Genomic DNA, 7,712 nt, shown 5'->3' with positions numbered 1-7,712 from the left:
CGCGATTAGGGATGCCAAAAAGCCGGCACCGGCGGCGGCGGGGCCGCTGCTCGGCGGGCTGGGGCCGGTGCCCGCCGCCGGGCTGGGGCCGGTGCCCGCCCCCGCGCCCCGGCGGGCCGCCCCGGCGGGCAGGCCCCGGCCCCGCTGCGCCTCCGGCCCTGCTGGGGGAGGTGGGGTGAGGGACGGACAGAGGTATCCGTGCTTTCAGAAACAGGGCTCCAGCCTGGCCGCCCACGGCAGCGGGCACCGGGCACCGAGAGGAGGTGCGCAAAACAGCCGTGGAGGAAAACGCTGGCGTCCCCGGCTTTCTTGCTCATCCCGTATTCTGAGATAAATACCTGTCAGCAGGGAAATAAGGGTGCACAGAGGAAACCTAAGGATTAAAGCCGAGATGTGCTCCTTGAGATTGTAGAGCTGGAAGCACTCTACTTTGGAGAACCATCCGGTGTCATGCCATCAGAGGTGGTGGAATAGCTGCTTGGGCTCTCTAGACACCCCTGCCCATGAGCACGGTTTCTGAGCCACACAGTCCTACAGGAACTGAAAGCGCCTTTCACCACCTGTGGACAAGACACCACACACCTCGTCCCTGCCAGCCCTACCCCAACCAAAGACATTAAATCAAGAGAAAGCCTAAGGCATCCCGTTTCACTCTAGCTGAGGCAACAGCTCCACCACAGCATGTACCTTGATAGCTGTAAATAGTCCACAGCAACTTTAGGTCTCTGCTCATGGTGGCCAGTTAATCAGTGGGACACTAAGCTGGGTCTGGGACTGCAGCTCCAGATCAGCACAAAAAGCCCATCTTCCATCTCAGCTCTGAGGGGATGCGTTTCCCCGTCCATCCTCTTCCCAGCTTTGCAGGTCTCTGGGTTTGGTCCATCAGGCCTAGGGGCTCTTGCCTTCCTCTCAAGGGGAGGTTCTTCTGGTCTGTGAAGGAGTCTCTGCAGTGCCCAGTGCGTGATGGCACAGTGAGGGCTGGGAACTGCCTCTGAAATCGGAGGGATCTGTCCAGGGTGGCCACAGGTTTTTTGATATGCCCACAGGCTGTGTCCCGCATACTCCAGCAATCCTGATTTAGAGTCCTGGCCTGCCAAAGGATTGGGGCTGTGGCAGATGCTCAATGTCATGCCTTTCCTGAGCAAACTGAGGGCACTTCCACCCCAATGGCAGTATTGCCAAGGCTGTCTCCTGTCAGAGCTGCGAGGGAGTCATGTACCAACTTGGTGTTTGAGATATTCCCAGCTGTGACTGTAAAGCAACTCATGTCTCCACAGCAATGGAAATAGTTCATAGGAGGTGAATAAAGGCTGCCAGGGCACTGCGGGCACCATTTGCTCCATAAGGGACAGGGAGCTGGGAGCCAAGGGTGATAAACACAGCCACCACTGCAGGAACCCCCTAGCCAGGGCCCCATCCCACCATACCTTAGCAAGGCAAGCAGAGCAGTTTGTGGGCAGTAGCCAGGATCAGCCACCAGTCCAGATCACAGGAGGAGTTGATGGGGATGAGGCAGATCCCAGTTCAAGCTGGGAAGTCAAGTCCCTGGCTGAGGTCCAGATGAGTGGGGCACTTGGCCAGGTACAGGTACTGCTGCAGAGTAGCTCAGGCAGGAGCCAGGAATGAGCCTCAGCTTCAAAGCAGCTGCCAAGCAAAGGAGGGGGAAATGCCTACTAAGGCTCCCTCCAGGTCTTCCCCAACAACAGCCCGTATCAGTGAGCTGACCTTGAGCAGCCAGCTTTGCTCCTAGAAGTCAGGGAGGCTGCGCTACAGGCCCTGACAGGGTCGCCACAACCCATCCTACCACCTCAAACCTTGGTTGTATCTTGTCTGTGTTAGCGAATGCATGGTTTGCCATCTGTCCCACCCTGCCGGGGCTCCCCAAGCGTGGCACGGAATTTCCTTCCCCAGCATTCAGCCTGGAGTTACACAAACCCTGCTTCAGCATGACTGGGTCTGTTAGGATAAAAATTCAAGCTATCAGGTTGCCAATAAATTATTCAGAACTTTATTCTTATTATTCCTTTAATTTTCAAGTTCTCCAGGAACTCATTCAAATTTCTCCAGAAATGGGTCCTCCACACACACTTCTGATTCAGCTCTGCATTACCTGGGTTATATGGCCCCAAGCTGCAGTCCGCTGCAGAACCAAGACCACTAGGTCTGAAGACCTCTGAAATGTTGCAACGATCTCTCTTTGGTGCCAGCATCCGCGGGAGGAGGTGCATGCTGTGGCTCTGCCTAAAGAACTGCCCAGGGCTCACACAGGGTGTGGAGATGCACAGGGGCTGGCTCTCAACTTGAGCCCATGTTGTCATCCTTTATGTGCACCACCCTTTGCCTCCTTTTTCTTTCAGACCTAACTCTTCATCCCTACCCGAGGACATGTACAGGGGGGTGGGTTATTTGAGTATGATGTTTAAGTAGTTAAGTACTAGCTTAAGCAGTACTGCCACAGAGCCCAACTTGGCTTCATCAGAGCTTTTCAGCCTGAGGTCCGCTCCACAGCATGTGTCACCTCTATCATTTTGTGATCCTTGACTGGTGATTGGAAGCAAGCATTGTAGTTCATGCAAAGTTAATGCTCTGAGCACTGCCAGGCTGTAGAGTCGTAGATGTAGGGTCTTGCTGATATGTACTGGAATTTCGTGGGTTTTGTCATTGCTTTCCTCCAAACACCTGCCCACTGGGGTGTCTTGTTGGCTTTGCAATAGAATGTCACCCAATGGTATCCTGCATATCTTCACCTCCATTCCTCCTGGGGGTGCGGGAGGGCCCTCCGTTCTGCTGGCCATGCCTCCAAAGCTGTGAGGACAGCTCTGTCCTCTTCTGCCAAGTTCTTTGTAAGTCTCTGGTCACAGAGCTGCAAAACTCAGTGCTTGGCTGCCTGCTTTTCAGTACGCCTTCTCTTATTCCTCTTTGCCTTTCAACAAGTATTTGCGATTAGGAAACTGAACTTATATTTCAGTACTTACATGTATTTCAAGACCTCTGTGACTACTCTCTGGCAACATTTTCAGCCTGTCTTGACCAGAAGAAATTCTGGCTTTATGTGAGCTTTCCTCATCTAAATGGCCTAGATGCTCTCTTGGGGAGAGGAACCTCAGTAACCTCAGATCCTCTCACATTTTCCTGATCCAACTCATCCTTTGCCTTCTTCCATTATTCTGCTGCATTATCCTTGATGCTGAACTTTTCCACTTATCCCATTTCTCTTTGCACATCTGTCCTTCATCCAGGGCACACATACTGGGCTGACTTGGTTCTTCATCCAGTCTTGACTTTCTCCCAGCCTCCTTCTGTGCCCATGGACATCCTGAATCCCAGTGGAAGCAATGTTTGTCATCAGCCCCTCAGTCTGCACAGAAGTGTCACTTCTCCATTCCTATCACATAAGTCTGTTGTGTGTAATTTCTTCCAGCATAAGGTTCAAAGCTGCCTTGCCCTTTGTCTAGACAAACGTAAGTGGATTCACACCAATAGGTCATAGGCCTGATCTCCCTGTGCTCTTTCATCTCCTCCACAATGGCTTTTGGGTCCTTCCAGCACAGCCTCACTTGTCTTGGTCTCCTCTGCATGTTCTCCCAGTGGAAGTGGCCACACAGCTCCTGCCCATGTCCATGCAGCTACTGCCTATCTCCTTTTAAATCATATATGGGGAAAAACGCTTTGAATAAAAGTCTCTCCCAGTACATTTTTATTTTAGCTGTGTTCTTTCACTTTGGGGAGCACTGGTGATCTACTGAAGTCGCAGGCACTGGGCATTTTCACATTATCCTTCCACCATATGTTACAGCGTAGATGGATATAGGACATGATGATGCTAATATGACAAGAACAAACACTTGCTGTATTAACAAAAACTGCTGAGACACAAAGAGTGACTAGAGCTACCTTCCCACAGATGTTGCAGATTCTGTCACATAAAGTCTTCAAATCAAGGCTGAAAGTCTTTTTAAGAGATGATCTGTAACTCACCCATAAGTTATTGGCCTGATGCAGAAATTATTTGGTGAAGTTTTGTAGCCTATTTTATGTTGAAGTTCAGGCTAGAAGGTTGCAATGCTCCCTTCAGGCCCTAAAATCTCGGATTCCATGGAGCTCATGTTGCCTGTTAGATATGTTCTACCTAAAAAGAAGCCTTCACATATAAGAAGCTTCTGATGTCTATTACAGTGTCCTATGGAACATATCTTTTTCTTTACATGTCAGTATATTGACGTCTAAATAATCACTGGAGATACAAAGTACATGATGACAAGGAGATTATGGCACCTGCCATGCCCATTGCTAAATGCTCTCAGCTGGCACCTGCTGGCTGAGTTACTGCAGCCCTGAGCAGACCTCTCTGTTTCTGCCTGCTCTGAATTATCCTGGTAGTCCTGAGCTGCATCTCTTAACTCCTGGGTAAAACCTGCATCCTACTGAAGTCAGAGGGACCTTGGTCACTGACACTTAACAGAGCTAGGATTTCACTTTGTGTAGCACTTCTAGCATTTTCCTTTTTTCCCATTATACCTCACCTTCTCTCCGGACACAGATGCATCCATATTTCTTGTCTTGTTTCTCTCCCGTGGTTGACTACCTCCAGTCATGCCATGTGGGCATCCAGCTTCTAGGACTCAACCACACCACACCAGAGGCCATTGCTCTGCCCTCCAGTTTTTCTGTGGCAAGGACAGAATAACTCATGACACCATTTCCTCTGGCATTTGTCAGCTTGAGGTATTGAGCAGCTCTGCCCTGCTCAGGACAAGGGGTTAGACAGTATCTTTTTCTGCATAGGGCTTCTGAGGAGTAAGGGCTGGACACCAAGCTTTCAATTAGCTGAATATATCAGCTACTCCCAGTTACCTGTAAATCAGAGAGAAAAATCAGAGATTGGCCTTCGGGCCAATCCGGAGTGGGTACGGCGTGTCAGTGTCCCATCACATCTGATCCCACCTCCTCTCTCTGACAGCTGGCAGTGCTGAATGGGGCAACACCAGAGGGTCCTTGCCACTTTCTCCCATCCCCTAAAATAGAAGACAATATGCAATGAATAAAGGTTTCTGTCTCCTTTTGAAAGAAGCTTGCTAAAAGTGATATTTAGACCAAGCTAGACCCATAGTGTAGACATGCTTGTATATGTTCTGGAGCAACTGAGCATATTTTTGCTCAACCAATTTCAAGTGCTTCTGGTGTTGACTCATTAGAAAGCAACAAAGCAACCAGACATGGGCTATACCAGGCTACAAGCAAGTGGATTAAAATCTGTTCAGCATAGATAATTTTAAAGACAGTGGCATAGGAAAGTAATGACACTTGACCTGGTCAACCTAAACAAAGCTGCCATGAATGTGTATAAAGATTCCCTTGATCCACTGTAACTTTGGGCCACCTCATTAGTCATTTAATTCTAATACTAATTTTTGGGTGAGGATGTCCTGCTCAGTTCTAATTACACATTGTGCCAAAGGATTTTCTCTGGTGCGTTGTCCTTTAACTGTGTTAAGCTTTCCCGTTTCTTGGTTTGTCAGGAAGAATAAATTTGGGAATCAATTTGGTGTCCTTTCCATCATCAGGTGACAAAATAGTCTGTCCTGTTTAAAGGAAAGCATGTGTTTGAGTTTGGAGGGAGATCCGGGGAGATCAAGTTTTGTCCAGGGCATGGAGCCTTTAAAGAAAATAAACATATAGGAAAATATTACTAGACCCAGCTTGGGGCTGGGTCTAGGCCTGTAGGCGAGTGTCCATACTGGGGAGAGTATACAAGATAAAGGCAAGAATCTAAAGCAACTTTCTAGCCATTCCATGGCCTGGGTACACCCTGCTCTACCCATTCTGGGTACTGGGCTTCAGGACAGATCTGGACTCATTGGTGAGGGACCAGAAAAAATGAGATGTCCAGAAAGCATAGATTTCTTTCATCTAGAGAGAAGCTGACTGAGGAAAGATACCATCGAATCTTCAAATACATTTTAAAAAATGTAGCAGTGGTGAGCTTCCAAAATTGTCCACTATATCTACTAAGGACAGTAGATGCAGTGGACAATATGGGAGACAGCTTAGCCTGTAGCAAGACAGTAGTAGAAGCTCTCTAACAGTAAGGAGAGTGTTAGGACAGGATGCCTATCGTCTGTAGGACAGGCATTAGGATAGGATGCCTATCTTGGAGAAACTTCATTGGGTGGGTTTAATGACAGGTAACACAAACATCTCAAATAAGATGAGATGAGAAGGCCTGCCGAGGTCCTTATGAGCTGTAATTGCTATGTTTCTACGGATAAGAAGTGAAGATGCCAAGAATCACTTATTCCACTGTCATTTAGAAGACATAAGCCTTCTACCAAGGGTCAAGTCTAACGATCAAATTTGGGAAGACAAGTGGCTTTTTTTTTCCCAGAGGAAGCAATCATGTTTTCCAGACCCTAAGCATTAACTAAAGCAAAAATTATCTTGCCTATAAAATTGCATCAATAATCTTAAAATTACAAAGTGAACATGAAATAATGCCAGGGAATCTGAGCAGCCTGAAGCTCCAGTGCTGTAGGGATCTGCTGTTATTCATGTCACTTATTGCTGGTGGTGACAGTTCAAATTTCATTGTCTCACTTTCTTATTTTGGAAACAAGTTTGCATTTCATACTGGAATGAGAAGTCTAAGCAGGTAAAGGCTTGTTCTTACGGATTAACCAGATGTCTTTCATTAAGTTGGTTGTGAGGGAGCTCAGCATCCTCCCAGCTTTGGCAAATGTGCTTGGCTGTAACCCACTGCAAATGGCACCTTGCCTGGGAGCATGCTGTGGGCTTTTGGCTGTAGCATTGGGAAGAAGTACCCAGGTGGGATTTTTCCCTCCAGTACACCCACAGAGAGGTTAGGGTTTCCAAAGATGAGGTGCACAGACAATCTCAAAATGATCTAACGAGGTGGTGGGATCAGCTGCAACCTTCCTCACCACACTGCCTATGGGGAGCATGTGCCAGGAGGCAGGCTGCTGCAGCAGCTCCCACCACAGCACCCACCAGCAGCTGCAGTGATGCCCTTGCCCACACTCATGCCACCGCCACAGGGCTCTGCCCCTCCTGCAGGTCATGCCTGGAAGCTGCTATCCCATGTGCGGGGTGTGAAGCTGTGGGTAGGGGGAGTGTGGCCGGGACATTGGGTCTGTCCAGGCAGGAGACTTGGAAAGGCAGCATGCCCCAGCAGCAGGGATGGGTTTCTTCTCTGCCTTGCCCCACTCCTTTTAAGCTGCTCAGGTGGCAGGAAAGGAAAGGAAACTCAAGCTCCCAGACCTCTGCTCAGAATAACCACTTAGTGCAGCTCCTCCTTCCAGCATGCAGCAAGCTGTGTTTCCAGGTCCCAGAGGTGATGCCCAGGGAGGCCAGCTGGGTGAGCTGGTTGGGGACCCTCCTCCTCAGTGGGGTGCTCCCACAGGCGGATATTGCCCAGATCCCAAGCTGGGCACCTTGCCATGCCCAGCATGAGCTCAGGATGACACCGGGAGCTGCCATGATGTGTTACAGGTCCTGGAGCATGGGGCAATCCAGCACCCCAGCTGAAGATTGTGGGTGGAATAGAGACATCCTGGGCACATGGCATTGGCTGGGGCAGGGACGCTGGGGTGAGAGGCAATTATTCAGAAGACGTGGGCTGGTGTAACCTCAGATGTGCATGGGTTTGGGGGTGCAGTACAGTGCCATGGTGGGATGTGGGTAAAAACCACCCCTGG

Source organism: Phalacrocorax aristotelis, chromosome 9 (assembly GCF_949628215.1).
Source record: "Phalacrocorax aristotelis chromosome 9, bGulAri2.1, whole genome shotgun sequence".
NCBI classification, from domain to species: Eukaryota; Metazoa; Chordata; class Aves; order Suliformes; family Phalacrocoracidae; genus Phalacrocorax; species Phalacrocorax aristotelis.
This window is presented reverse-complemented; position numbering follows the sequence as displayed.